The sequence below is a fragment of the Mirounga angustirostris genome, unplaced genomic scaffold (genome assembly GCF_029215605.1).
Source record: "Mirounga angustirostris isolate CCGP_5_RB_7025 unplaced genomic scaffold, mMirAng1.0.hap1 SCAF_2, whole genome shotgun sequence".
Classification (NCBI taxonomy): Eukaryota; Metazoa; Chordata; class Mammalia; order Carnivora; family Phocidae; genus Mirounga; species Mirounga angustirostris.
In genome coordinates this window covers 143151743-143179115 of record NW_026991710.1, presented here as the reverse complement: position 1 = coordinate 143179115, position 27373 = coordinate 143151743, and the positions used below count along the sequence as shown (strand labels likewise).

Here is a 27373-nt window from a genome sequence, read left to right as displayed (position 1 = left end):
AAGAACAGGGATTTTAACTTCATCAGTCTGCTTACGGGGATCATACTCTTAACCACTACTCAATACTGCCTCCATATAAGCGACACCATGGATGGCACAACTCGGAACTCAAGTTCCTTGCCGTATCAGTACATCAAACACAACTTAGTAATACAGAGTACCAGGCAGGGAGTTGAGGAAAGGGACACAGCTAACATTTAAAGGGTAGTACTAACAATACACCTCAGGTGCTGTGCCATGCACACCACAGGCGTTCTCATTTAATCTTTACAGCAACAGTGGGAGATAGGTACTACTGCCTCCATTTTACAGCTCAGGACACTGAGGGTCAAAGAGACTAAGTAATTTGAATAGTGTTATTCAGTTGGAAGAGCCGTATTAGAAAAGAAATGTCTGCTTCTTTTTTTAAGATTTGTTTATTTGAGAGAGAGGAAGAGAGCGTGCGCACGTGCGCACGTGAGCAGGAGCAGGGGGGAGCGGCAGAGGAGAGGGGGAAGGAGGCTCCCCGCCGAGCAGGGAACCCGCAGCGGGACTCGATCCCAGCACCCTGGGATCATGACCTGAGCCGAAGGCAGACACTTAACTGACTGAGCCACACAGACACCCTGAAGTGTCTCATTCTAATGCATATGCTATTTGTGTGGAACTTCAGGTGGCACTCCCAATTTAATTAAAGGAAATAACTACCTATGTGAATAAGAAATAGAGGTCTAGAGCTCAACAGAGCTACCATGAGCGATGGTATCCAGGACTAGAGCTCCACTTTTGTACTTCTACTGCTGCATCCTCTTTCCTGCAACTATCAAATGGCTATCTCTTTTGGCCCTACTCATACGCCACAGTTAAATTGAAAATGTCAACCCCTGTGGCCACAGAGGCAATGCTGGGTGGCAGGAGAGAACAAGAGGTTTTGTGCCAGAAAACAGGGATACCAGAACCTACCTTATTTGTTTATTGGGGGTATTCAATGATACAGCCTTTGTAAACTGTTGGGGCAAAGTCAATGCTCAACAGATCTTTAAAAGATATCAACACCCAAAGAGCTCCTGTCTGTCATTTGAAGCAAATGGGAGTAACTACTTAATTGTTTCCCTCTCGGGAAGCACCAAACGGTTTTGAAAGAATGGCCCCCAGGTAGCACAGGCTCTGGCAATCAGTCATATCTAGGTTACAACCATGGCTCTGTCATTCCTCCTTGACTTTCTGTGAGCTACTTAGGCTTTCTGAACCTGTTTCCCAATCTGGAAAATGGGCACAATAATGGTACCTATGACATGGAATTGTTAGATTAAAGGAGAGAATAAATGTAAAGAGTCTCCCAATCAGACCCTAGTAAAGGCTGACTGCTATTATTATTAAAGTGAAGATCTTCATGAGAAACTACAATGTAAAACTCTGCCTTTCCCCCCCGCCAGTTTTTGCAATCTAGAAATGGGAGTTCACTTACGTTGTCATCCTGCTGCTTCAGACACTTGTAACCAGTCTGCTCTCCTAAAAGTGTTCATTAGTGGAGAGAAATTTTGCTTTTTTACCAGATAAAGTTTCAGGGTGCAATGGCAGGACATGTTGGCCCCTTGATCAATGGCTCAGCCGGTATTCATATTGGTGGTAATAACTAGCACGGGTGTATTGGAAATCGTATGTGGCATATTGTACACTCCCAATACAAGAAACAGCAGCAAGATCTTAAACGGAGACATTCTGGCAAGTGCATTGTGATAACTGCTAATGCTACAAATGCCAGTTTCTGGACTGCAAGTTCCCTGTAGCTTAAATATCAAAACCAAAAGAAAGAAAAACCCCAAACTGTTTCCTGTGCATTATCCTTGAGTCAGACAACGCAATCTGGATATGAATTCCACCCGAAAGCAATACTTCCACGGTGGTTAGCAAACCAGACTGCCTTTCCTTTTGAACTTAACTTGACCTAATTAAGGAAAGGGGGTAGAATTTTTGCCATAATACGCTGAGATCCTTTAACAATTCATTTAACATTAGCGTTATTCCATAACTTGCCAAGTTATAACATACAAGGTAATGGTTTATTTCAGCAAAACATCAGCTTTCATGGTGGACCATCTTCTAAGGCTCTAAGCCTGGGCTCTAACAAGACTCCACACATCCCTTTCCCCAAATATTTTGCTATGTTCTCAAAGAGCTCTCACACCTGCTAAAGATAAGGCAAGGTATACATCTGACAGTCACTCAGAAGACTTCTGTTTGGAAATTTCTCTTCAGGGTGTCACAAGATAGCAGAGACCGAGGTGAAGGAAAAACACATTTCTTCTCACCGTGTTATTTGCTGTTGAAGTATGTTATTTTTTTTCCTGTCCCACTATCAAAATCTGGATACGTTTCTTAAGAAGTGTGGGGAGAGTCAAGCCTATTATGTTCAAGACGCCTGTACTTGAGAAAGAGAATACAGAAGAGGCAGTGGGTGGAACATATCTGCCAAGAGTAGGAGTCCAATTGGGTTCCACATAAAATTTCAACCACTATTAGTCTGCTTTGACCCCAGAAACTTTCTTCTGCAGGACTGTACTTCCTCCTCAATAAAAAACGCATTAAAGAATCTAGCCAGGAATCTCTCATAGATTTGGTGAGGCTGAAAGACTCAGGTGACTTGTACATAGTAGGGCTCAGTACTGGTAATTCAACAAACACATAATCCCCTGAGACTGGGAGATGGCACCATGCATAACCATCCTGGATGTGAAAGGTAATAAGACACAACTCATGAAAAGGGGCGAACACAGTGCCTGGTGTGATGGGGGCGTTCAAACAACAGTGATCGCCACCCATCCCCTCATCACCTATTAATCTACTGGAGTATCCCGGTTTTCAAGTAACAAAGAACTGTGAGCTTTATTGAGTGGTTAATCTTCAAGAACCACAATGTCTCTCTTTGAGAGAACTGGCTGTGAATCTTTCCCCTAGAAAAGTTTGTAAGTGATGCCCAGTTGCAGTGCATGTGATTAGAAGTTTCCCCAGATAAAGACCTCCTGGAGAGTTACCAGATTCCCTTTCGTGATTCAAGTCTCAGGCCCTTTATATGGTCGCAACTGGAAAGACCTCGGGGAGACAGGCTTTCTGATCTGTAGCTGAAGAGACTGACAAAATCAGGGGCCAGAGATTACCAAGAGCTGAGTGGGAAGCCAAGGCAGATTACTCGGAAGAGGGGAGGTAAACAGGCTGGCAAGATGAAGGGGTCAAAAGCCGGTCTGAACCAGGGCTGGGTGGCAGGTTCTGAGAGCCACAGCCATGGGTCCAGGGTAAACAGGGTGCCTTCTTGAGGCACTATGTGGAGTAGGAGAGATCTGTGGTTGGTTTTTATGCACCAGCTTTGTCACAGAACAAAGGCAGACCTGATGCATTTATTTATTTTTTTAAGATTTTATTTATTTGCGAGAGAGAGAATGAGAGACAGAGAGCATGAGAGGGAGGAGGGTCAGAGGCAGAAACAGACTCCCCGCCAAGCAGGGAGCCCGATGCGGGACTCGATCCCGGGACTCCAGGATCATGACCTGAGCCGAAGGCAGCCGCCTAACCGACTGAGCCACCCAGGCGCCCCTTTTATTTTGTTTTTGATATTTATTTATTTAAGATTTTATTTATTTATTTGAGAGAGAGAGAATGAGAGAGAGAGCACATGAGAGGGAGGAGGGTCAGAGGGAGAAGCAGACTCCCTGCCGAGCAGGGAGCCCGATGCGGGACTCGATCCCGGGACTCCAGGATCATGACCTGAGCCGAAGGCAGTTGCCCAACCGACTGAGCCACCCAGGCGCCCCTTTTATTTTGTTTTTGGTATTTATTTATTTATTTATTTTAAGATTTTATTTATTTATTTGAGAATGAGAGAATGAGAGAGAGAGCACATGAGATGGGGGAGGGTCAGAGGGAGAAGCAGACTCCCTGCCGAGCAGGGATCCCGATGTGGGACTCCATCCCAATGCGGGACTCGATCCCGGGACTCCAGGATCATGACCTGAGCCGAAGGCAGTCGCCCAACCGACTGAGCCACCCAGGCGCCCCTTTTATTTTGTTTTTGATATTTATTTATTTATTTGAGAGAGAGAGAATGAGAGATATAGCACATGAGAGGGGGGAGGGTCAGAGGGAGAAGCAGACTCCTGCTGAGTAGGGAGCCCGATGCGGGACTTGATCCCAGGACTCCAGGATCGTGACCTGACCCGAAGGCAGTCGCCCAACCGACTGAGCCACCAGGCGCCCAACCTGATGCATTTAAAGAGCCTGTGCCTGTGGCGCGTGGGTGGCCCAGTCGGCTAAGCGTCTGCCTGTGGAGCAGGGAGCCTGCTTCTCCCTCTCCCTCTGCCTGCTGCTCTGCCTACTTGTGCTCTCTCTGTCAAATAAATAAAATCTCTAAAAAATAAAAATAGAAAATAGTCTATTCTAGAAAGCACAGTTTAAGAGAGGGTTTACTCAAATATAATCTACTGACACCTCAAGACCCTCTGAGGTGCTAGTTAAAATGGAGATTCCGAGGCCCCACTCAGGCTTCATGAATCAAGAGGACTTGGAGCCAGGGCCCCAGAATCTGCATTTTATAAGCTTTCCTCCACCCTACCCACTCATGGGACTTTTAAGAATTCTAAGGGTTTTGGGCGCCTGGGTGGCTCAGTTGGTTTAGCGACTGCCTTCGGCTCAGGTCATGATCCTGGAGTCCCGGGATCGAGTCCCGCATCGGGCTCCCTGCTCGGCAGGGAGTCTGCTTCTCCCTCTGACCCTCCTCCCTCTCATGCTGTCTGTCTCTCATTCTCTCTCTCTCAAATAAATAAATAAAATCTTTAAAAAAAAGAATTCTAAGGTTTTTAAAACACTAAAATATGGTAAAGCGTAAGGACTTTAAAGACAGGAAACCTGAGTTCCAATCTTGGCTTTATGATCTTGGGAGTCATTTGACTCTACTGAGACTTAGTCCCTTCATCTGTAAAATGTAGATAATGTATTTCTTCAGAGGAGTTGCTTAAGCTAATGGAGATCAAAGTGGTCTGTAAATGTGAATGTTTGTAATTATCACATTTCTGAGCCAAAGTGAAATCTTGGAGACCCCCACCGTTGTACGTGAGACAGATCTGGGCTTGGTTAGCTATCTAAGAATTGGCCAGTGTTTTGGCCTTAGCTGTGAGTCTCCTGGAAGGCTCTCCAGTGATCTCTTACTATAGCCAGCACTTATAACACTGTCTGATGGACAGTTTGAGGGCCTGGTGTCAGGAGGTAGACTGCTTGCTTTTCAGATCCTGGAGTCATGAGGGAGAAGTGCTTTGAGGAGCCAGACGTCTCAGGGGTCTACTATATGGGTGAATTCCAGGGACGTTTAATGTGCTAAGCTACTTGGGACAGTAGCTGGGTTAAGAATTAAGAAGTAGAAGAATAGGATTAGAGTCCCAAATGAGTTGATGAATTGGAGAAATAGTCAATAACAAAGGAAAAAAACATTCAATAGGTAATGTTCCGAATGATACTTGGAGGAAATGATTATGATCACAAACATAGGCGAAGCAATGCCCAGCCAAATGAGGAAAATAAGCTGAACACAATCCAGCGAGGTCCGGCTGTCCCAGTTAAAACATGAGCGTGAAAGCTGGCCACACTGACTGAAGCACAGTTTGAAGGAACTGTGAGGTAATCGTCACTTTATCATACCTTTATGAGACCTCTTTGTCCAGTTCTGGACTTCACAGTTTGAGAGGCATGGAGTCCTTGGACATAGTTCAACAGATAGAAAAAAAGATGATGAAATTGTTGGAGAACAAGAACTATGAGAAAAAGCAAAAAGATCTGGTATTATTTAACCTAGGGAAAGAAAGCTAAGAGGAGACTTAACTCTTCCCATCTATGAATTATAGCTGAGAGTGACCGATTGTTCTTTGTCTCCTGTTGAGGAGTAAAGAGGCTTCAGTTCAGCAGAAAGAATATAAGTTAAGGAAAGGAAAACCTTCCCTGTGATGAATGTTGAGGGTCTGAACAGGCTGCTGTAGCAAGACAAAGACTCGTTTCCAAACACTGACCAAGGGAACCCACCAGACAACGGTATGTGGGGGTGGCAAAATGTTAATTTACACTATTTTTATAAAGTTGGAAAGAGATAATATTGACTAGATCTGGCATCAGCCCCGGCTCTGCCCCAGAGCTGTGATTTGGGGCAGGCAATTCTCCGGGCCTCAGTTTCCACGTTTATAAAATGACCTCGGCTGCCTTCTTTCTCAGCGCTCACAATTCACATTCTATGATGTTCTAGAGTAATGTGGTAGGTGTATTTAACAGGTTAAAGGTTTCCTTCCGGTGAAGTGAAAACAGTAAACGTGCTGAGGGGTTAGGCATTTGATCTGGACTTGATGGGCTTATGTCACAGGTTGGGGTGGTGCAAAGTGTGGAGAGCTACAAGGTCCTTATGGGGGATTATCTGGTTCTGAAGAAAAGCTGAAGAGAATGCAGGATACTCCTGGGGAGGAACATGCCTGAAGCAGGAGAGCATGAGGGATACCTATAAGCCACCTAGGAATAAGAACATGAGGGGCGTCTGGGTGGCTCAGTCGGTTAAGTGTCTGCCTTCGGCTCAGGTCATGATCCCAGGGTCCTGGGATCGAGCCCCGCATCGGGCTCCCTGCTCCTTGGGGAGACTGCTTCTCCCTCTCCCTCTGCCTGCCGCTCCCCCTGCTTGTGCTCTCTCTCTCTCTCTCTGTGTCAAATAAATAAAATCTTAAAAAAAAAAGAAAGAAAGGAGAACATGAAAAGGACAGAAGACTGGGGTATAAATCAGGATAGGCTGATGAAGATGATGCCTTAGCTATCGGGCCCAGCCAAGCCCAAGGACCTGGTCTAGAGTCAACTCAGAGGCCAATCAAGCAACTGCCAGATCAATGCAACCTGAAACCAAGAACACTGGGTCTGTATTTGGGTAGGAAAGGCCCCAGTTCTAAAGGTCTGAAAGCACAGAGGCTTTGGAGCCAAACAGACTTGGTTTCCATTTTACCTCTGCCATTTATTATCCATGTGATCTTGGGCAATATGTTTATTCTTGTTAGAACATAATTTCCAGATAATAAAACAGGAATAAGAAATCGACTTTATATATTTTGGTGAAGATTAAATACACGATTATATGCCTGACACATAGCAGGTACGGGAAAAACTTCTCTAATTCTGACTTGGGCCTGGGAATGGAATTAAGGCAGAATAACCAGAAACTTCAGTGACCTCATGATTCACAGAAAGGGGCTGCCACCTACGAATGATCCAGACTAACTTTCATAGCCTGTTCACCTATGTTCCTCCATCGATCCTTAGGAATAATTAACTTTAAAGTAAGTATTATTACCACCCCATTTCAAAGATAAGACATTGAGGCTTAGAGTAGAAAATGCCTGTTCAAGCTCAGTAAGTTGTAGAACTGTGGTAGTCACTTACGCCTTCTGGCTCCAAAGTCATTGCTCTTTTTCCTGTTTCATGGGAGAGAAACAAGAACACTGAGAAACTGGTAAGTATTTTAATATTATAATCAGGTTAGCTGAGTAATGTGAGCCTGGACTTATCATCTGGTCTAATTGCTGGTAGTTGTCCATTAACAGTCCTTTGTCTTTGAAAGGTTGTCAGACCCTCCCTGGTGCTCCAGACTGCAGAGAGCAGCGCTGTGAGGAAAGGGAGAAACTGAGGTGCAGCTCTCGACTCACAGGTTCCAAGGCACCAACTTCCCAGAGAAGCCTCTCCTCCCATCCTCATTCTGCCACCAACCTGGCAATACCGGCGGAGTCAGAACTAGATCCACACAGCTTTCTGTTGGTCCCATTTACTGAACGAAGGGGATTCTTCTGTTTGTATCTTTAAATAGAATCATTACCACTGATCTGCAGTCACCGTCTCCAGGAGCCCTTAATAAACTTTAAGATCATTACTGAGTCACTTAGCTCTTTCTTCCTCCTAGCGGAGTAACCATCTCTCTGATCTCTCCTTACAGAATTCCTTTCCAACCAGCAAAGCACGCCTGTGACTCTCATCTCCTACTTTAGACATTGATCCCAGGACTGGACGTTCACTTCTAGTGAGGCAAGAAGCGGTGCTCTTGAGCCCGAGAGAAGGGCTCTCCCCACCAGGTACTGACACTAGCTCCTCCTTCCTTTCCTACCCCAGAACGCACTCAGACACCCTCCAGGGCCTGTTCCTGGTCTAAGACACACATACATACCACCACCAACACCACCACCAACAACAAAAAAACAACACAAACAAAGACACACCAAAGGTCTGACATTTTCTTCTCAAAATAGTTTAGACAGTGTCCTCCTGGAGGCAAGGAGTGTGACTAAGTGATTTCTTAAAGTCCCTTCCAGCCAGTGATTCATCAGACATAGAATTTTAAGCTGGAATGGACCATTATATCCTGGGCCAAAGGCCTCATTTTTGCAAATAAGGAGAGGTCCACAGAGGTTAAGAGTTGTGGAGGCTGACTGCTGCAGTGGAAAAAGCACACATTTGAAGTTAGAAGTTTGGGACATGAGGCCAAACTTTACCAGTCACATACTGTGTGACCTTGACCAAGTCATTAACCTCTAGAGATTAGTTCCCACAGCTGAAAAATGGAAAGAACGCTACCTACTCTACCTGCTTCTGAGTGTCATTCTGAGCATCTTATGGCATCACACTTATGAAGGACACGATAAATGCAGCCAACTGCTTTATCGATATGTTGCACTATTAAGTAGCTTGTTGAAGGTCACAAGGTGCCAAAACCAGGATCTTCGATTCCAATGTAGTTCAATATCCTTCATACCATGCTGCTTTCTTGACATTTTTCCAATTCTACAGTTAGAAGATTTTCTCATAGGCCACCACACTAATTTGATCTCCACATGCTTTCCTTTAAACCCCTGGATATGCACAGACTCAAACTGTGGGAATCCAGGCTGGCTCAGATGGATTATAGACCAGCAACCTTGTTGGGGAGGCCTCAAGCAGCCTTCCATGACCTCACAATTATGGCTCTCAGACCCTGGACTGATAGTTTCCGAGGGACTGGGGACATTCATGACCTACCTTTCCCTGTAGCTCTACTAGCCAGTTTCATAACACCAAATTGGGTGCTGGAGATGGCTATCTGATGGTTTGTAATGGACTATTAGGCTATAGCATGTACCCTGAAGGCTGAAGTAGGAGAAGAGTGAGCCACAGAGTAAAGTGATAATACATACTTGAAGTTCACACTGGACAGAGATTCAGAAACTTGTTCAGTGGTTAACAGGTGACTTGCTATGCCAATTTGTGTAGTCCACATAGAAGAGGCAGGAGATGTCAGCTTAGTTTCACAAACCAAGTGTGGGCCCAAGGGTTATGTGTTCCTACGGATTACTAATGGCAAGGACCACTGGGCTCTGAGCTCGATCATCACTATTAGTGCATTGGAAAAGATCAACTACATTTTATTTGGCCCCATTATTAATCACAGGGAATAAGGAGTCCTCAGGTATAAAAATCATCTGTCTTAATCATCAAGAGATGGGCACACCCTGCCAGTACTGATATTTGGTGGCATGCTGGTCCAATGGGTGGACTGGCCTGTGCCTTTCATAACCGATGCCTCCCCAATCTTGACATGGGATATCCTTCTTTCAGTTATTGAAGAGTTGAGTCTCTTCTTGGACAATGGTCTTTGGCCCTTAAAGAGCACAACAGAGAAAGCCTACTTTTCACTCTTTTCTTAGGCATAAGAAATGTTTCAAGCCTTCAGAAATAACGGTGAGATCAAGCCTACAATAAGTAAAGTATAGTTCTTTGCTCTAGGCAATAAAAAAGGGAAAAAGGCGGGGGAACACTGTGGGCCAGTTCAGCCAACAATTTCCATGTTAAAAAAAAAAGTTCAAGTTGGAGCCATGTGGTCTCAATAAAGTAGTAAAATATATTTTCTTTACCCTACACTTCATGTGCCCATAACCTTCCTTTTAAATCATCTCTAACCGGTCCCAAATCACTCTGACCGCAAATCATTTGGTGGCTTTGGTCTCCAGGCAATGGAATGTGCCGGAGTAGACGGGGAGTCGCTACCAAGGGTGCTCAGAGGGAGTTCCCACTCCCTCTGCTCAGGCACACAGACCCCAGCAAAGCCCTGAAAGGGTTCCGCGCTGAGATAGCACATGACATCATAGCTCAATCATTCAGGAAAAAACTGCAACGGCTGCAGAATAGCACAACATGCCACAAACCACAGTGGGCAGATAAAGCCGAAGAACAGCTTTTCTTAGGAAAACATTCATGAATACCAGGCAGCTGGCAGAGGCACGTTTAATTACATTTACAGAAACCCACTGCATCCGTCAACCCCACCATCTTTGGAACTGGCCAACAAATGGGAAGGTCGCTGGAGCCCGTCTTCAAAATGAGAAAGCCAGGAGAGCTTGAAGTTTATGTCATTGCATTTCATAATGTGTATTACGACTAGATTTGACCCAGCTGTAAAATCGTTTGATAGGCTTTGAAAGGGTTTCCAAGTGAACTAGACCTTAATAGTAACCTTTCTCTAAATTTACAACTGGAGATTAAGAGCAGCCCAAGGTGTGAGAAATCAATTATTCAATTCATGATTAATTTAAGAGACACTGAGCTTGTCCAGGGCATAAACAAAACTCAAGCAACTGCCATCTGCCATCACATCAGAGGACGCAGTCTTGTCTTTTTCAAGTGCCACTGGAACTTTTGTTTATGTTTTTAAAAAAGAACTGTTCAAAGAGTTAAGTATAAGGACTTTGAAGGGATTGGTAAATGTGCCTTCAGGCATCTCAGGGAAACAAAGTTCAGCATGCACCAGTAAAGTATGATTAAAGCTCAAGAGAAAAAAAAAACTGTCCAAATAAAATGCTTTAAAAAGAGTACTTAAGCATCATCTTATAATAATCGCTAAAGTAGGAGTTTGAAAGGAGACTGCAGAATCTGTGTGAGACATGAGGGATATGCCTGAAAAGTCTCGTGGACTTGTCTAATTTTAGCCCCAGAGAGCTATCACTGCTGCTAATTCTAGTCTGTGATTTCACCTAAGTGAAAGGAGATTTTCAATAGCAAAAAGAAAAGACCCAGCAAAACCACACAGCAAATAAACAACAAATGAAAACACTTCGGTGATCAAGGTAGGTCTTCGTACCTAAAGGAACAATGAAAAATTACACAGTAGCTAGTGGCCACTAATATCTAATAGCCATAATCTTTTCAGAAACATGTTTTCTTATAGCCTGGTAACATATCTGGCAATAATCTTTTTCATCAGACACCCAAGGATAACTTTCCGTTTCAGTTGTGGGTAAGAGGAAAGCTCAAATGTATGCTCCGAATATCTTCATGTAACCTCTAAAACAATGGTCAGAGAAAATTCGAGGCTCTTGGGTTACTGAAAATAACCTGTTTGCCATTATGTGGGCAATTACAAGCTAGGACTTGCTTTTCAAAATTGCTGGGTTCAGCAGAGATTTCCCATGGATTTATCAGCAAAAGAAATAAACAAGCATTCCACTGAGCTCCACTTCGAAGTGTGAGAAGGGCTACTGAAAGTCTTTTTCATCAGGTGGACAAGAATTCAACTAAACGGACCAGGGCGTTAAGCTGTATTCCAGTATTGTGATGATTTTCTTCATAATCAGAAAGCTGAAAACAAACTTCAGCCCCCTTCTGAGGTGGTCCTCCTCCTTGGCCCCTGCCACATACCACACCCACCCCTCTCTTTCATCAGTAGCCTACCGGTCAAGTGAGAGAGGGGACTTTAGCATCCCTGGAAAGCACAGGTGTCAGGCAGGGTCCTTATGTCTGTAGTGCAGGTAGACTGGGGGGAATCTCTTATTTGTAAAAGTAAGGTTGGTGACCTCTAGATTCGCTCATTTCAAGACTTCACCAAAACTGAGTATTTATAAAACCGTAACAGCAATGCTTTCCATAAAACCTAATGGGGAATGTCAGTTTTCCACTTTAGTCTTTCCATGGTAGACGAGTCATCAGGAATGCATTCTTCCCTATTGTATTCTGCCTGCCACTTGTTCCCGGAGAATTACAGCCAACTGAATGCTAACGAAGACAGGGACCCCATCCAAAGGGCTTCGAGGAGAACAAGAGAAGGAGAATGTAGCATTTGATTTTGTTAGACAAAGGACTGCAATTAAGTGAAACCCAACAAAACAAACAAACGTTCAGGCAGCTGAAAAGCAACAGGTGTGAAAACGCCCAGATTTCTCATGGGAAAAATCACCAAAACCTTCCGTTAAAGTGTTTCCAGCTAAAATTCATTCAGCAACTGATCAGCGATTAGGCTGTCAGAGATTGCTCGCTCAGTAAAAAAAAAAAGTTTTCCTTCTACTTCAACCAGGGATGGAGCAGATTACAAAGAAATTAGAAGGAACACAAACTCGGCGCAAACCGCTCCAGGCATATAAACGCCCGAAAGAGAAGCTTCTCTCAACGTATCATTTTTTAATGGATAAAAGGGGGGAGGGGAATTCCACCTCCCTCCTCCCGCCCCTCCCCCACCCCAACTCTTACAACAGAGAAGTCGCGCGGAGCAGGACCCACCACCCCCGCCCCCTAAGAGCGGTCCGAGCAAGAATTAGGAAAACCGTGGCGGAAGACGGTCTTCCGAGCCCAAGACAAGCAAACACCCAGCACAGTACGTTTCACTGGAGTACCTGCATGCCACTGCCGGGAAACGCTGCCAAGCAATCTTTCCTGCCCCTCTGCATGTATTTAATGCTCTCACTTACCAGTTGAGCAGGATACACGCTCTGCCCCTAAAAAAAAAAAAAAAAGTTCCCCTCTGGGGTCTTTCAGATCTCAGCTATTCCCAGCTTGCAACTTCGGAGCTCTGAATTCAGTCTAGCTTGCAGACTACAACGGAGAAAACGAACGGGCAGCCGAGCTCCCCAAAGCCCGGCCCCTCGCAGGCGGGGAGGAAGACGTCTTGGCGTGCCGGGGCTCCGGGGAAGCCTCCAGGCGGCCAGGCCCCGCGAGCAGGCTCGGTGCGAGGCGGCCCGACTGCAGCCGCGCCGAGTGCGCCGCGTCTCGCCGAGGGGCCGCGTGTGCGCGGTGCGCGTGTGTCAGAGAGGGGGCTGCTGGGGAGGGGGAGAGGGTGTGTCCTGGGGAGGAATGCCGCTAACTTCCACAAATAACACTGAGCGGGGATGAAGGGCGATGCAGCTCCCCTCGCTCCAAGCCCTTCTCACACTTAGGAAGGCTTTGACTTTGGCCGGGGATGGGGATTGCAATCCCCCGTGGAGAAGGTAATAAGCAAGTTCCACCCACGGTTTCTAACGCCCGTTCAGCTGTGGTTTGAAGCATTTCCTAAAAACCTCGGTTCATTTAGTCAGCATCCAGTCTCTGAGGACACCTTGGGGGGGGGGTGGCGGGGGGAATCCAGGTGGTAACTAGTAGTGAATTTGTAGTCGTTATAAAAGAAATCAATTTCCGTCTTACCCTTTCTCATATACCCTTTCACGCAGGAGGCATCTTTCAATTACACTATCTGCATTCTGGTGAATTGAATTGCTTTCTCTGATGCTGCCTTACTGTAAAGCTATAAATTAATTACTGCATTACACATGAAGCCCCTAGGAAAAGGAATGCTGAGAATGAATCTGGTTTTTGTTCTTTTTTATGTTGAACAAGGCTGCCATTAATCAAGTCTTTCCACCAACATCTAGGGAACAGACCCAAGATTGCGACTCCTTGAGAGATGAACATGTGCATATGTCTGGTTGTTCTACAGTCTCTCTTTGCAGCATTATGTCATAGTGACTCAGTTACCACACAGACAGACATAATGGAGAAACAATAGGAGAAACAAAACCAACTATTTAATAAAGACTTACCTACTTGCCAACTGTAACAGATTGTCAGACAGGGCCTAAATTTTAAACATTTTTAAAGATTATTTCACCACTTCCATTGTTTCCCCATCTTGGAATCACAGCATTGCTTGTCACTGGTCAGTCTGGGAAACAGAAACCCAGGACTGTATTTGGAAATTTAAGGAAGAAACTCATAAGGGACTCGTGAAACTATTAATTTTAACATAGCATGTAAAATGTCAAAGGCATGACAGATTCTTGAAGTCAATTAGAAAACATCAGAAAGTGTGTTCCAGAAATAGAATAATCTTGAGAGGTCCAAAATAGAGATAGTGCAAAAAATATTTTTTGAAATGGAAATAAAATGTTGAGAGTTTAGTGTATATCTTTAGTTTATTATCCTGAGGAAGGGATGGGTCATGAAATATTGAATTTTTTTCTCACTTATTAAGTTTCCTCCTTCCTTTGAGAATCCATGTAAAGTTAGTAAGGATGAGTTTGCTTTTCAAACTGAAAATATTCTGGGTTTGGCAGATTCAGTCCCTTCTTTTGTGTCATTAGGTCCTTTTATTTGTTAACTACATTTATAGAGTTCTGCTAGAGTCACTGAATAACAATTAAATGCTTTTGTTTGTCTGAAAGGCATCAGTGTAAAGCAGGGTGGCCTTATTGGGTGGGTGTCTCTAAGATACATTTCAAGTCCTAACCACATTTCTCCTCTCCAGCAAGTGGTGTTAGAACAATCCTCTGTGAATTAGGGGAAACATTTTATTGATTAAAATGCCAAGGCAAGGTGGCGCCTGGGTGGCTCAGTCGTTAAGCGTCTGCCTTCGGCTCAGGTCGTGATCCCAGAGTCCTGGGATCGAGCCCCGCATCGGGCTCCCTGCTCTGCGGGAAGCCTGCTTCTCCCTCTCCCACTCCCCCTGCTTGTGTTCTCTCTCTCGCTGTGTATCTCTCTCTGTCAAATAAATAAACAAAATCTTTAAAAAAAAAAAAATGCCAAGGCAAAAGCAGAAGGAAAAATGGGGCCCGGAGGGGGGGTGGGGGTGGTGGTTCAGTATGTGATCCCCATGAGCACAAAGACCTCAGCATCCCTTTCAACTGCCTTTGCTAAAACTCTGAACATTTTTGAAGTCTGAAATTTACTTGAAGTATCCAACATGCTTAAATATCTTAGTCAAAGACGATATCCCTTTCTCGTGGCTCTGTGTGCAGATGAGACCCGAAGGGAAAATGAATTTTCTGCAGTCCTTCCACATAGTATACAAAAGGAGGCTACCTTTTGGGTTGCACCTATTAGTGGTGCCAAATGTTCCTGGAAATTGCTTTTTGTTTCTAGGATCTGCCTACTTGCTTGTGTCCCAAATGTGAGAAATATTCCAGTGTTGAATGTTCAGTGGAGTTTCTTGGGTTAGGAGAGGGAGTGGTAACAGCGTTCTCACTGTGTGTGGTCCATAGAGCACCTGTCTCAAAAGTGGGGGAGGGGAGCTTGTTGGAAATGTAAATTCTCTGGGCCCTACTCAGAGCCGTTGAATTAGGATCTTTTGGTCTGGGGGCTATGACATTACTGTGAGTGTGTGTGCGTGTGTGTGTGATTGAATGTTTTGAATAAGTAATATATTCACATAATTTGAATAAAGGTATATACTCTGCAGTCTCCTTCCTACCACTGTTTCCCATATGTCTAGTCCATACAGCTCCTCCAAGGCAACCACTGATAATAGTTTTTTTCTGTAAACTTTCAGGTTCCTTTATGCACATATCTGCAAATATAAATTCTTACTTTTTTCCCCTTTATTTCTTAAAAATACTGTAAAATACTGCATGCAGAACAGTTGCTGTCCTTTACTTTGCTCCTTCACTTAAATATACTTTAGGATCTTTTTCTGTATCATACATTCAATTATTCATTCATTTAGAGACAAACCCTTATTTTGCACCTACTATATGCCAAGTACTGTCATGCTGTGGTTACAGATATGGACAAAACTGACAAACATTTCTACCCCATAGCATTTATATCTTGGGAGACGGTGCATCAAGCAGACAATAAACATAACAAGAAAATTATATATTGTGTTGGAATATAATTAGAGCAATTGAAAAACTAGAGCAAGACAGCAGGGATTGGGAATATCAGGTAGCAGGTTTTAATTTTAAATGGAGTGGTCAGAGGTGGCCTTATTGAGAAAATGACATGTAAGCAAAGACTGATGTCAATGAGAGAGTGAGCTTTGGAATTATGTGCAGAGTATGTGATCCAGACAGGGATCAGCTAGTGCAAAGGCCCTGAGGTGGGAGTATGACTAGCATATTTAAGGCAAAGAGGCCAGTGTGACTGGAACAGAGAAGGTGAGGCAGAATGTCATAGGGGGTCAGAAAGGCAAGAGGGGGGCAGGATAGGATAGGATATTATAAGCCAGTGTAAGGATTTTGGTTTTTACTCTTAAAGCAATGGACAGCCATTGGAGGGTCTTAAGAGGAGGAGAAACATGATACAATTTACGTACATATCCGCACACAGAAAACATGCTCATGTTTAATGTTATATAGTATTCCCTTGGATAAATACATTGTAATTTTATTCAATCAGGACGCAACTGAGAGAGATTTGGGTTGGTTCCAATATTTTCCTATTAAACTTCCACGTATGATATTTTACACTTGTGCAAGTATATCTATGGTATTGACTTCCACAAGTGGGATTATTGAATTGTGTATTTCTAATTTTGAAAGATATAGTCAAATTGCCCTCCAAAAGCCTAAACCGATTGACACTCCCACTAACAATGTTGACTAGTTTTTGTTTTCCCACAGCCTTGCCAACAGAGTGTATAATCAAACTTCTGGGTATTTGCCAATCTGATAGGTGAAAATTATGTCTCAAGATAGTTTGACTTGCATTTCTCTGATTTTGAGTGAGGTTGAGCAACTTTTTCTTATGTTTAGGAGCCAATTCTGTTTGCTTTGTTGTGGCCTCTCTGTTATACTTTGCCCATATTTTATGGGGTTCTTGGCCTTTTTCTTGACAGACTTATTTAAAGTTCATACATATGAAGGAGATCATCTCTTTGGGTTCTGAGCTGCAGACTGTTTTCTCTTGTCATTTGGCTTTTGACTTGGCTTATGGTACCCTTTGACATGCAAAAGTTTCTAATTTTTATGTAGTAGGAGAAAAGTATATAGGAAGGCCTTTTCTATATCATCTACTCTGATAATTTTATTTTTTTACATTTAGATATTTGGCAGATTTGTATTTTATCCTGGTTTAATTTACGAAGTATTAAGATATGGAACCTGCTTGATTTTGCTCCAGGTAGTGATCCAGTTTACCCCACTACCACTTTTTAAAACAATAATTTTTTAAAAATGTAACTGTGATAAAAAGCAGCTAACATAAAATTGACCATCTCGATCATTTTTAAGTGTTCAGTTCAGAGATATCAAGTATACTCACGTTGCTGTGCAGGAGATTTCTAGAACTTTTCATTTTACAGCCTGAAACTCTATACCCACTGAACAACAACTCCCTATTTCCCCCTCTCCCCAGCCTCTGGCAATCACTGTTCTACTTTCTGTTTCTATGAACTTGATTACTTTAGACACCTCATATAAATGGAATCATTTTTGTGACTGGCTTACTTCACTTAGCATAATGTCCTCAAAGTTCATCCATGTTGGGGCATGTGACAAGATTTCCTTGCTGTGAAAGGCTAAATAATATTTCACTGCATGTATAAAGCACATTTTCTTTATCCCTTCATTTGTTGATGCATTTGGATTGCTTATACCTCTTCGTTATTGTAAATAATGCTGCTATGAACATCAGTGAGTACATATCTACTTGAGGTCCTGCTTTCAGTTCTTTTGGATATATATCCAAAAGTGGAATTGCTGCATTATATGGTAAGTCTGTTTGTCATTTTTTGAGGAATTTCCATACTGTTTTCCACAGAAGCTGCACCATTTTACATCCCCACCAATAGTGCAGGCAGATGCCAATTTTTCCACATTCTCATCAACACTTTGTTAACATGTTCTTTTCTTTCTTTTCTTTAATTTTCTCTCTCTCCTTTCCTCTCTCCCTCCCTCTCCCTTTCTTTCTCCCTTTCTCTCTCTTTTCTTTCTTTCCTTCTTCCTTCCTTCCTTCCTCCCCCTCTCTCTTCCTTCCTTCCTTCCTTCCTCCTTCCTTCCTTCCTTCCTTCCTTCCTTCCTTCCTTCCTTCCTTCCTTCCTTCTTTCTTTCCTTCTTTCTTCCTTCCTTCCTTCCTTCCTTCCTTCCTTCCTTCCTTCCTTCCTTCCTTCCTTCCTTCCTTCCTTCCTTTCTTTCTTTCTTTCTTTCTTTCTTTCTTTCTTTCTTTCTTTCTTTCTTTCTTTCTTTCTTTCTTTTCTTCTTGATAGTGTCTCTCCTAATGGGTATGAGGTGATATCTCTTGGTTTTAATTTGAATTACTCTAATTTGTTTTCAGATTTTTATTAAAATTCTAGTTAGTTAACATACAGTGTAGTATTAGTTTCAGGTGTAGGATTTAGTGATTCATCACTTATATACAACCTCCAGTGCTCATCACAAGTGCCCTCCTTAATACCCATCACCCATCTAGCCCGTCCACCCCCCACCTCCCTCCATGAATTTCTCTAATTATTAACGGTGTTGAACATCTTTTCATATGCTTATTGGCCATTTGAATATCATCTTTGGAGAAATGTCTATTCAAGTCCTTTGTGCATTTTAAAATCAGGTTATTTGTGGGGTTTTTTGTTGAATTGTAAGAATTTTTTATATAGGGACGCCTGGGTGGCTCAGTCGCTAAGTGTCTGCCTTCGGGTTGGGTCATGATCTCAGGGTCCTGGGGTTGAGCCCCACGTAGGGCTCCCTGCTCAGTGGGGGGAGTCTGCTTCTCCCTCTGCCTCTGCCGCTCCCCCTGCTTGTGCTCTCTCTCTCTGACAAATAAATAAATAAAAATCTTGAAAATAAATAAATAAATTTTTTAAAAGAATTTTTTTTATATCTGATATTAACCCATTGTCAGATATATGATTTGCAAGTAATTTCTCCTATTCCATAGGTTGGCTTTTCACTCTGTGGGTTGTGTCCTTTGATGCACAGAAGTTTTTAAGTTTGATGTATTCCCACTTGTCTATTTTTATTTCTGTTGCCTATGCTTTGCCTTACTATCACTTTATAATAGTAATCTTCTACCTACTGTTTTGAGATGTATATTTTTAACATGTATTAAATTCCTATATATAGTTGGGCCTATTTCTGGACATTTTATTCTGTTTCCTTGGTTGATCTTTTAGTTTCAGTGCCACTACCACACCGTTTTAATTATTGAGGCTTTTAATTTTAATATCTAGTGAGCCTAATCCTCTCATTGTTCTTCTCTCTCAGAGTTTCCTGTTTTTCCTTTTTTGTTTATTTTTTCACATGAACTTCAGAGTAAACAAACAATGAGTATTTTTATTACTAGAATTGCATTTAGATAATTAACAGAGAGAATCAACATCTTTATGTTGTCAAGTTTTCCTAGCCAAGAAAAAGGTAGATCTTTCTATTTGTTCAAAACTTATTTTGTGTCCTTCAGCAATGTATTATGGTTTTATTCACATGTGTTCTGCAACATTTATTGTTACAGTTATTCTTAGGTGCTTTATCCTTTTATTATTATTATAAATGGGGTCTTTTCTCTCCTTACATCTTCTTACTGGATATAATTAACTAACTATAGTACATTCACTTTGTACCATTTTATCTAACTAAATTCTCTTACTGTTTGTAAATATTTCTCAATTCTCTAACTATATAATAATTTCTAACTATATAATAATATCATCTAAAAATAAAGATTAACTTTCTGCTTTCCAATTTTTATGCTCTTGTTTTCTACTTTCATTGTCTATTAAATCTAGTACAATGTTAAATAACAGTAATGATTGTGGGCATTCTTGTCTTATAGTTGGTTTTTTTTTTTTTAATTTATTTTTTTTTTTAAAGATTTATTTATTTATTTATTTATTTATTTGAGAGAGAGAGAATGAGAAAGAGAGCACGTGAGAGGGGAGAGGGTCAGAGGGAGAAGCAGACTCCCTGCCGAGCAGGGAGCCCGATGCGGGACTCGATCCAGGGACTCCAGGATCATGACCTGAGCCGAAGGCAGTCGCTTAACCAACTGAGCCACCCAGGCGCCCTTATAGTTGGTTTTAATGGAAACGCCTCCAGTGTTTTCCCAGTAGGCACGGTATGGGCTTTGGGCTGGGAATGATATATTTTATTACTCTAAGAAAGTGTTTATCTATCTTTATTTCATTGAGACCTTTTTCTGGGGTTAAGTATGATTATTGGCTTTTGTCCAAATGTTTCTTTCTAGGTTCTTTAGAAATGATCCTATAACTTTTCTCCTTAGATCTATTAATTTGATGGACTATAATGAATTCCTTAGTAATGAATTATCCTTGCATTCCTGTAATAAACTCCACTTTGTCATGGTGATTTTTCTAATGTGTGGGTAGATGCTATTTGCTAATATTTTATTTATAATTTTTCCATTTATATCCAAGTGAGATTTTGATAACAATTTTTTGTTTCATTGCATCATGATCAGAGAATATTGTCCATAATATTTCTATTTTTGGAATCAATGGACTTTTTCTTTGTGGTCTAATTTATAGACATTTTTCATGAATGTTCCTCAGTCACCTAAAAAAAATACCGGTGTCTATGTTTTCAGGATACAGAGTTAAACAACATATTTTATTATCAGTTTTGATATTAACATCTTCTTTGAACTTCAGGTATTTTGACTTTCTCATAGACTGAGTTTACATTTCTGTATATTTTTCCTCACATCTTCTGTAATTTCTGCTTTGTACAATGGTTTCTATGTTATTTGGTGACTCTATATCCATAATTATTACAGCTTCATTTTGAGTTTTATTGCTTTGCATTACCAAGTGCCCATTTCCTTATTTATTTGCTGGCTCAAATTCTACCCTATCTGTGAACAGGGTCATACCCGTACTTTATTTTCAGTTCCCTTTGCCTCATGTGTCTTTCCTTACTCTTTGATACTCATACACCCTGAATCACTTTGATGTACTGCGTACCTTACGTACAGGGCTCCATTCTGTGACATAGTCTACTGCCTCTATTCTTGCTTGCGCTGGACCTGCCCCAGGCATTGCCAAACAGTGACAGAGCTGCCTGGCACTGTTCTCCAGGTGAGCCCTTCATCTTTAGGGAGAGAATTTTTCTTGATGCTTTGTGAGACCCCCCACACCCAGTTCGCTTACATGAGTGCTAGTTCATGGACAGAATGTTTGTATCCATTAATTTAGGCTTACAGTCACAGTAGTTTTTTAAGAGTTCCTTTTATTTCTCTAATAGAGTAAATTTAAACAACTGCTTCCAGATTCAGCCTTAGAATGATTATTTTGGTGGTGATACAAATAATACCTTCCTTACTTGGGCAGCCTGACACATGATATCTCTGGATATTCATAGTAATACTGAGTTCGGAAGAGCAGGTATCTTTATTAAACAGATAGGAGATATTGAGATGAGGTTTCTCAAAATTTTATCTCCTCATCATTTCTCACACAAGGAGACAATTCAGCTTTCTGAGACGCTACTGAAAGACCTTGACGTGGGAGGGATGTTTCCTAGTGCCCAAAGGACAAAGTTTCAAGTTAATAATAAGTAAAGTGATGGTAGGTTTAATTCTCTTCTGAAAATGCTAACGTTGAAACACTGGAGGGTTTACTTAGGGAGGTCATGGAATCTACCTTTCTGGGAAAACTTTAAAAATAATCTCTTTTGGGGGGTGCCTGGGTGGCTCAGTCATTAAGTGTCTGCCTTCGGCTCAGGTCATGATCCTAGGGTCCTGGGATTGAGCCCCACGTCGGGCTCCCTGCTCCGCGGGAGGCCTGCTTCTCCCTCTCCCACTCCCCCTGCTTGTGTTCCAGCTCTCGCTGTGTCTCTCTCTGTCAAATAAATAAAATCTTAAAAAAAAAAAAAAAAGGTAATATAACGAAGGAGCGCCTGGGTGGCTCAGTCTCAGCTCAGGTCATGATCCGGGGCTCCGCATCGGGCTCCCTGCTCGGCGGGAAGCCTGCTTCTCCCTCTCCCACTCCCCCTGCTTGTGGTCCCTCTCTCACTGTGTCTCTCTCTGTCAAATAAATAAAATCTTTAAAAAAAAAAAATCTCTTTTGGACAGTTTGAGTGTGGCCCTGCCCAAAGGCACTGGTACCAGTCAAACGTCTGGTGTCTTCTTCCTCCAGAACACTCACCAAGAATATCTCAGGGATCTGGATGATTCATTTTCAAACTTAAGCCCCAGAAGTATGATCTGTCAGGAGACTGTTATCAATAATATTTAGATTTAAAAGCACAAATCATTTATGTAACAAGAGGCTACCTAATGTAGAAATTTAAGTAAGGACCCAATACAGCATAATAATGCCACTTCTCTTTTGGGGTTAGGGACAAGGAGATTACAATCAACTTCAAATTGCCTTATGGTAAAGGAAACATAAGAATTTCCACATTTCTTTTTCTGGACTGAAAGAAACATGGTAAAGGAGGAAAATACACGAAAATCTTTCACATTGAGACATTTTAGGATTACCTTTTCTTCTAACCAGAAATCCCCAAGTTGTCCTAAGATTCAACATCTGAATCATGCTGACTAGTGAGACATTGTTTGAGCAAGACTGGAATTCTGAACATTCTTAGAGGCTTCATAAAAATCCCAAAATGATGGACAAATGCTTATGTTGTGGTCATGCAAAGAAAAGCCCCCTCGTGATTTGGGATTGAGTTGGTTCATTTTATATTTATAGTATCCACACCAAAGGAATGTGGAATTTGGCATGGGGAGAGGATGGGGAAGTAGGAGAAAAGTAAGGAATGTAGACCAGGTTTTGTCTGTTTGCAAGGGTGTATGTTTTGACCTAGAGCCTATGGGGTACAGAGAGAGGGAATGTTTGATAGTTTAGTTAGTTTGTTTTTAAAGCAGAATCTTCTTCAGGTCTCTAGTGCGGGAGAATGACTGAAATAATTTTTTACTTTCCTTGTTAGCAGCACCATCTGTTTACAATGAAAGCTTGGCTTCTACGTTGGCCCAAATAAAAGCCCTAGGGTGCCCATATAAGTCAAATGGATAAAGCATGTGTTCACAGACCTGAAGAATCACCCTCCCTTGCCTGCACAGGGCTTTCATGGTAGATTTACACAGCATCTTATCCCTACATTAATTCAAGATGATAAGCTTCTGAGAAGCAAAGGTGGGTCATAGGTCACTGCAATTCACAGTCCAGGCAGCTCATGTGCCACCGAACAAAATGATGGACCTCTTGGGTCACACTTGCCAAGAGAGAGGTTGGCAAGTGGCAAAAGAGCCATCCCTTTCACTACTGTCATGGGATTCTTATACATTTGGGGTAGGGACTTAGACACCAAAACAAGGGAATAAAGAAATACAGTCTTTGCATAATTGCTAAAATTGGACCTCAGTTCTAGATAAAAAGGTGTGTTTCCATAAACAGCAAAGGATAAGGTAAATGAACAAGTGAAAAACGTCTAGTACCCAAACATCAAGCCCGGGGTGAAGGGTGGAAGCTGGAAGGCTGAGAAGTTGAAAATAGAAGCCAGGCATCCTGCCTTTCTCATTCTGCTTTGTGTTTTATCATTGCCACCAAGTGGAGTTTGGAGGCTCTCTACCTGGAGGCCAGGGGTTTTCTCACTTTCCCCAGAAATACACTTTGGATAAGGATTTATAGGACAATTACAAAAGCAAATAAACTGTAAGTCTTGAAAAATGTTGGTAGTGATGAGAGAAGTTTCACATAACAATGTTATTTGCATGCCATTAGATAAATCAAGTGTTTATTGAACCCAGCCTCTGCTGGATTATCTGATGGAAGGCCCAGGGCTAAACTTTCAGAGGTTTATCAATGGCTGGGGAAGAGGAAAAAAAAAAAAACACAAAACAAACCCATATGCATTTGAAACAGCTGCAGTATAATTAAGTATGTACAGACATACCTCGGATTCGGTTCCAGACCATTGCAATAAAGCGAATATCATAATAAAGCAAGTCAAATGAAATGTTTGGTTTCCTAGTGCATGTAAATTTATGTTTACATTATACTGTAGTCTAATAAGTGTGCAATAGCATTATGTCTAAAAAAAACCAATATACCTACCTTAATTTTAAAATTCTTATTGCTAAAAGAGAGCTTACCATCATCTGAGCTTTTAGCAAGTTACGATCTTTTTGCGGGTGGAGGGTCTTGCCTTGGTGTTGATGGCTACTGACTGATCAGGGTGGTAGTTACTGAAGGTAGGGGTGGCTTAGCAATTTCTTAAAATAAGACAGCAAGAAGTTTGCCACACTGACAGACTCTTCCTTTCATGAATGATTTCTCTGTAGCACGCAATGCTGTTTGATAGCATTTTACCCACAGTAGAACGTCTTTGAAAATTGGAGTCAATCCTCTCAACCCCTGCCTCTGCTTTATCAACTAAGTTTTTGTAATATTCTGAATCCTTTGTTGTCATTTCAACAATCTTCATAGCATCTTCACCAGAAGATTCCATCCCAAGAAGCCACTTTCTTTGCTCATCCATAAGAAACAACTCCTCATCCATTAAAGTTTTATCATGAGATTGCAGCAATTCAAGTAAAGTAAGAATGAAAATAATCTGAAACATCGTAAGAATTACCAAAATGTGACACAGAAATACAGAATGGACAAATGATGTTGGGAAAATGGCACCCACAGGTTTGCTCAACGCAGGGTTGCCACAAAACCTCAATTCGTAAGAAATGCAGTATCTGCAAAAGTGCAATAGAGAAAGGATAGTAAAACTAAATATGCTTGTATCTGTTAGTCTGGAATGTGGCTCTCAAGTTATGTGGATCAGACTCAAATGGGTCTTGATAAAATGCAGATTCTTGGCTCCACCGCTTGGATTCAGAAGGTCAGGGCATGGACCAAGGATTTGGATTTGAAACCAGAATGCTCGGTGACTTGACGCAAATGGACATCAGAACTTACTTGGAGAATCGCTAGTTTAGAATACTGTATTACCTTATTAAAAAAGAGAAGTAAAATAGCATTTGTTGAGTTTTTACTACCTGTAGTTTTTGTAAACACTGTATCATTGAATTCTGACAAAAAGTTCTGTGAGGACAGTTTAGTCAGGAATTTAGTCTGGGTCTGCATCTGCAGTCTGGACTCTTCTGTTGGCAAGTGTGTTGTTGCCTCTTCCACAGATGGGAGAAAGTCAGGGTGTGCAGGGGTGGCCTATATAGCCTGGGCGTGGTGTTTCTTGTCTCAGCCTGCCTCCTCTAAACCGGCCTCCAAATGGCCCCCATGATCGAGCAAATGCAAATCTGGCCATGGCATAACATTACACTATCTTTATTACACTGTGGTTTACTTTTTTCATTGAGCAGTATAATTAAACATCTTTTTGGTTGGGTTCCCTGAATTTTGGCCCATTGGAGGACAGTTTTTGGAACTGCCATTAGGGTAAAAAAGAAATTTAGAAGCATTAATTAAGTCTATTGACTACATTGTTAACATGGAACTAGGGTGGTTTATGTCTTAGATTCAGTTAATTTTGCTCTCTTCCAGGGCAGCAGGCTGTGTGTTTCATCCACTAGCTTTCTTGAACATTCATACTTAGAGTCAGGAAAATGTGTGGATGGATTTGCACAAAATCATCTGCCCATGGTTAGAACTATACTTCAACATATTTTTGTTTGAGACTAAGTTTGGTTCCAGGTACATCCGATGTTCTTGAAAACTTGCAGTGCAGAAGCTGAGGCCTGGGGTGGCCCTGGACCCCTGGATTCTGTTCTTTTTTGTTGTTATTGTTCTTTTAAGAAATCCATTAGCAACAGGAGATTCAGAAGTGTCCGTTCAACCTAATCAGACTTCTCACACATTGTATGTGTGAGATAACCCTGGAGCTTCTTATAAATACACATTCCCGGGGCACCTGGGTGGCTCAGTTGTTAAGTGTCTGCCTTTGGCTCAGGTCATGATCCCAGGGTCCTGGGATCGAGCCCCACATGGGGCTTCCTGCTCAGCTGGAAGCCTGCTTCTCCCTCTCTCGCTCCCCCTGCTTGTGTTCCCTCTCTCGCTGTGTCCCTCTCTGTCAAATAAATAATATAAATAAAACCTTTAAAAAATAATAAATAAATAAATACACATTCCCTAATCATTCTCATCCCTTACTATTAAGCACCATAGATTGAGATGGTTCTACTGGAAGATCTCCCACTGCAATGTGAGAAATAGCAGACCCCAGACTTCTCCAACTCTACTGTTGCCAGCCTAGTCTAAGCCACAATTCTTTCTAGCCCAGACAACTGGAGAGACTCCTAATTGGTTACCCCCACAACAGCCAGTATATCACCTTAACATGCAGATGGAGTTAGGTCATTTCCCTGTTTAGAACAACTAAGTGGCTGCCTGTTTTGATTACAATAAAACAAAAGTCATTTAAGTGCTCCAGAGGACATGCGGGATGCAGCTGCTGCCTACTTCTCCAACCCCTCCACGTCCCGTCTACAGTGCAGTCTGCTGGTTTCCCTTCAGCTCCTGGTCCATTGCAACTGCTTTCACACTTACAGCCTTTCCTCCAGTTTCTGTGCACCCTTCAAGTCTTAGTTCTTAAGTCATCCATTCAGAAAGTCTTCCTCCATCATTAGACTTTGCTTTTCCATCACTTATCAAAGATATTTTGTGACTTTGTCTCTATAAAGTGGCTCTCCTGCAAAAGAGTGGGCTCCATGAGCATGTTCATGCCGGTAGCTCAGCACCCAGTGGATGGGGTACATATGAGAAGCTCAAAGGAAGGGGTGGTCAGCGCATGGCCATGGATGGGCATCCCCTCATTAAAAACTGCAAATAGTATACCAAACATCCAGATACGTTGGATGTGGAATTAAGAGTATGATAAAAATTATTGTTGCCTTCTAGAAACTTGGAAATGAATCTAAGAGAACACATTCGTGTGGAAAAAAAATGTGTACAAGAAATTTAGAGAGACCTAATAGATAATGAAACTGAGGAATGAAGGAGTGAAGCTCATGAAGAAGCCAATAAGTATTTCATGGCAGCCAGTATTTACCTTGGAGGAAAGAGCTCATTCTCATGGCTGGGCAGAGATGACAGGTAGCATTTTTGAGCCCTGATGTTAAGAGCTTCCAATCATGATGGAGTGAACACCCTGCCATGTACTTCTACCATATTTAGAAGAGATTTCTGAATCTCCTCCTAATATTTGAATATGGCTGGCCTTTCAAAACTCTTCCTGTGCAATGAAAGAAGTAAAATAGTGACTAAGATGAGTGTGTCACTGAAAGATTTTCGAGATGCAGTGACATATGATTCTGGTAGGTTATCTGTAAGAGTATGGCCAGTACAGCCTTGGGAAGCCAGCAGCTGGAGATGCCCAAAGTCTCCGTTAATTACCTATGCCAGAAGCACAGGTTAGTTTGCACAGAGCAGACTTAGACTTTATTTTTT

At 42.1% G+C, this 27373-nt stretch overlaps 1 protein-coding gene across 5 annotated transcripts in view; it reads right to left on the bottom strand.

The window, feature by feature from the left end:
• The window catches only part of PALLD (palladin, cytoskeletal associated protein), a 426115-nt gene that overhangs the window by 264548 nt on the left and 134194 nt on the right, over positions 1-27373 (bottom strand). The window contains exon 1 of one of the 5 annotated variants that reach the window (XM_064585260.1): positions 12747-12979. The exons of the other annotated variants lie outside the window; for them this stretch is intronic. The gene's annotated coding sequence lies outside the window, so the exon portion shown is untranslated. Of the gene's footprint in view, positions 1-12746; positions 12980-27373 lie in introns of those variants that run through there. 5 annotated transcript variants of the gene reach the window in all.